We start from the raw sequence: 4,608 nt of genomic DNA on the forward strand, positions 1-4,608 counted from the left end.
CCTGCAAAATCTCACTGAAATCCAATACAATCATTTTTAAATGATGAGGAAAAATTATCAATAAGCTTTAAAATCATGTTGTCATTATTTTTTGGTCTCTAAAAACAATACAAATGATTTTTATTTTCTATTTGTATTTTCAAATCGAGGGATCTCTGGTTATATTGTCTTGGAACTCACTAGAATGTGTATTATTTGCATAATGTATTATGCAGTCAAACCTGCCTATACAGTAGCAACCAGCAGGGGAAAGAGCAAAAATGGCACTATATGCAGATTGAAAGCCATTTTAAACCAGGCATTGGAGCAATGAAGAAACTCACACGATGCATCTTTCATTAGTAAACACGAGTGATGTAATGGTGATTACTGGTTGAAACAGCAAGAGTAAAGAACTACTGCCTGCTGATTGGTTGAAAGTGCGCGTGTAGTACAAAACGTAATTGCTGTATTTTTTTTTTGTTATTACATTTTAAAACTTAAATATTGTTAGAGGTATATTTTCCCATCTTTGAGCTACAAACCCTGTTTCCATATGAGTTGGGAAATTGTGTTAGATGTAAATATAAACGGAATACAATGATTTGCAAATCCTTTTCAACCCATATTCAGTTGAATATGCTACAAAGACAAGATATTTGATGTTCAAACTCATAAACTTTTTTTTTCTTTTTGCAACTTAGAATTTCATGGCATGTTCACCACTGTGCTACATGGCCTTTCCTTTTAACAACACTCAGTAAACGTTTGGGAACTGAGAAGACACATTTTTTAAGCTTCTCAGGTGGAATTCTTTCCCATTCTTGCTTGATGTACAGCTTAAGTTGTTCAACAGTCCGGGGGTCTCCGTTGTGGTATTTTAGGCTTCATAATGCGCCACACATTTTCAATGGGAGACAGGTCTGGACTACAGGCAGGCCAGTCTAGTACCCGCACTCTTTTACTATGAAGCCACGTTGATGTAACACGTGGCTTGGCATTGTCTTGCTGAAATAAGCAGGGGCGTCCATGGTAACGTTGCTTGGATGGCAACATATGTTGCTCCAAAACCTGTATGTACCTTTCAGCATTACGGGCGCCTACACAGATGTGTAAGTTACCCATGTCTTGGGCACTAATACACCCCCATACCATCACAGATGCCGGCTTTTCAACTTTGCGCCTAAAACAATCCGGATGGTTCTTTTCCTCTTAGATCCGGAGGACACGACGTCCACAGTTTCCAAAAACAATTTGAAATGTGGACTCGTCAGACCACAGAACACTTTTCCACTTTGTATCAGTCCATCTTAGATGAGCTCAGGCCCAGCGAAGCCGACGGCGTTTCTGGGTGTTGTTGATAAACGGTTTTCGCCTCGCATAGGAGAGTTTTAACTTGCACTATCAGATGTAGCGACCAACTGTAGTTACTGACAGTGGGTTTCTGAAGTGTTCCTGAGCCCATGTGGTGATATCCTTTACACACTGATGTCGCTTGTTGATGCAGTACAGCCTGAAGGATCGAAGGTCACGGGCTTAGCTGCTTACGTGCAGTGATTTCTCCAGATTCTCCGAACCCTTTAATGATATTACGGACTGTAGATGGCAAAACCCCTAAATTCCTTGCAATAGCTGGTTGAGAAAGGTTTTTCTTAAACTGTTCAACAATTTGCTCACATATTTGTTGACAAAGTGGTGACCCTCGCCCCATCCTTGTTTGTGAATGACTGAGCATTTCATGGAATCTACTTTTATACCCAATCATGGCACCCACCTGTTCCCAATTTGCCTGTTCACCTGTGGGATGTTCCAAATAAGTGTTTGATGAGCATTCCTCAACTTTATCAGTATTTATTGCCACCTTTCCCAACTTCTTTGTCACGTGTTGCTGGCATCAAATTCTAAAGTTAATGATTATTTGCTACAAAAAAAAATGTTTATCAGTTTGAACATCAAATATGTTGTCTTTGTAGCATATTCAACTGAATATGGGTTGAAAATGATTTGCAAATAATTGTATTCCGTTTATATTTACATCTAACACAATTTCCCAACTCATATGGAAACAGGGTTTGTAAATGGAACACCTTAGATCAGACCTGGGCAAGATAAGTCCCGGGGGGCCACATGCGGCCCGTTAAGCTTTTCAATCTGGCCCGCCGGACATTCCCAAATAATTTTTTTTAGATCTTTAAGATGGAAACTGTAGCTGCCATTATGATGTGCAGTGATGTTTTCTAATGAGCGTAAGTCTTGAACTATACAAAGTATTTCAATGGTTGGAATCGGCGCTTTTGGACGACATACCAGTTACTATGGTAATGTATTTAGTTACTATGGTCATCTAATTAGTTACTATGGTAATCTCCGTCACAGCAGCTCAGACGAGGCACCAAGCAGTGTGGGTGGGAAGCGTTTCCACAGGAGATTTTCACAACAAAGTTCTAAAGCTTAGTGATGTATCAGATATATCAGATTGTAGGTGGGTTAATTTTGTACCCTTCGCGTTCCTATTTCATCCTTTGTTGCATTTTTGTTGCGTTTCACTTGATTGTACAATATGTCGATCGAAAGGGGGTATGACATTCATATTTTGTCAATATTCTGTGTTTTATCGTTCCTAGAAAAATGGAAAATACCATTACGTTTTTTAAGGAGGTCTGTCGTAACGTTTTTAGCATTCAGTCAGACATTATTGTGAGGCTTTGTGTTAATGTTCCTAAAAATAGATATACCGGCCCCCCCAGACACATTTTTTTCTCCAAATGCGGCCCCCGAGTCAAAATAACTGCCCAGGCCTGCCTTAGATCATACTTGCCAACTTTGAGACCTCCGAATTCGGGAGGTTGGGGGGATTGGGAGTGTTTGTCAAGGTGGGCGGGGTCGGGGGCGGGATTAAGGGGGAGGCGTATATTTATAGCTAGAATTCACTGAAATTCAAGTATTTCTTACATATACATATATATATATATATATATATATATATATATATATATATATGTATATGTATATATATATATATATGAATATGTATATATATATATATATATATATATATAAAATAAATACTTGAGTTTCAGTGAATTCTAGCTATGTATATATTTTTATATTATATATATATATATATATATATATATATATATATACAATATGAATGAAATGAATTTCAGTGTTCATTTATTTACACATATACACACATATAACACTCCTCTACTCATTGTTGTATTTGAAAGTGCAATGCTTTGCAGCCAGTAGCACAGCCTTTGAAGGAGCATAGGTATGGGCAGCATCTGTGAAATTTAATTTGCAGGGAAGGAGTGAGTTTAGGGTTGAATTGTCAGCCCTCGTTCTATTCTCTGTTACTATCTTTCTAACCATGCTCAACACCCTCTCTGATGACTTGCAAGCGCACTTCTTCTTCTTACTCATCGTCGCCATGACTGCCTCTTCTTCGTTCTTCTGCCTCGTCTCCTTCTTGTTGCATGTGCAGCTGTGCACTCTCCAAAAGCCGTAGATATTATAACGTGACTGGGCCGGCACGCTGTTTATATGGAGAAAAAGCGGACGTGACGACAGGCTGTCCTCACTCAGGTCCGCATGGGCGTGCCTTGTTGTCCGGCTGGAAATCGGGAGAAATTCGGGAGAATGGTTGTCCCGGGAGGTTTTCGGGAGAGGCACTGAAATTCGCGAGTCTCCCGGAAAATTCGGGAGGGTTGGCAAGTATGCCCTTAGATCAGGGGTGTCAAACACATTTTAGATCGGCGGCCACATGGACAAAAAATCTACTCCCAAGTGGGCAGGACTGGTAAAATCACGGCACGATAACTTAGAAATAAAGACAACTTCAGACTGTTTTCTTTGTTTAAAAATAGAACAAGCACATCCTAAAAAAATTACAAATCATAATGTTGTTGTATTTTTTTTTACACTTACATGTTGCGGTTAATAATTTATTTGTCGTTATTTATATTTTCTGAATAAATTATGATGATTTTCAACATATCAAGATAAACAATAATATCAAAATCAAATTACAGGATATTATTTATGTAGTTTGCTAATTTTCCTCAACTGGTGCACTAACATAATGTGTTTTTTTTTTTTTTTACATATGTAGCGTAATCTACAAAGATACAAAGAATTGCTATTGCGACATCTAGTGGACACATTTAGAACAGCGGTTTCTTTCATTTTAAAAATTTCCGCTCATTTTTATACTTAGCAAACTCCTCCCGTGGGCCGGATAAAACTTGTTTGTCGGCCGTACGTTTGACACCCCTGCCTTAGAAGTTACTAGCTTCGGCCCTTCGTTTTGCTCGAAGAGATAAACACAATGAGCTCACCCTGTTTCTTATCTATACACACACACATATTATTCTCTCTACTTTTAATGGTGTCACGATGTACCAGGTGAGGGAGCGAGCGTGGACAAGAATATGTGTCGGCTGAGCTCACGCGCCAAGGTAACTTTCAGTTTCGATCTCGGCCCAGACGGAAAGAAACAAACAATTCACATTGTAAATATAGTTTATCCTATAAAGAGTAAACAAAAAATGAGACTCCATCACTGCAGCACATTTTGATATTGCTGGCCGCTGTACGGAGAGAAAAAAATGTAAACCGCTGCAG

The sequence above is a fragment of the Nerophis lumbriciformis genome, linkage group LG37 (genome assembly GCF_033978685.3).
Source record: "Nerophis lumbriciformis linkage group LG37, RoL_Nlum_v2.1, whole genome shotgun sequence".
Classification (NCBI taxonomy): Eukaryota; Metazoa; Chordata; class Actinopteri; order Syngnathiformes; family Syngnathidae; genus Nerophis; species Nerophis lumbriciformis.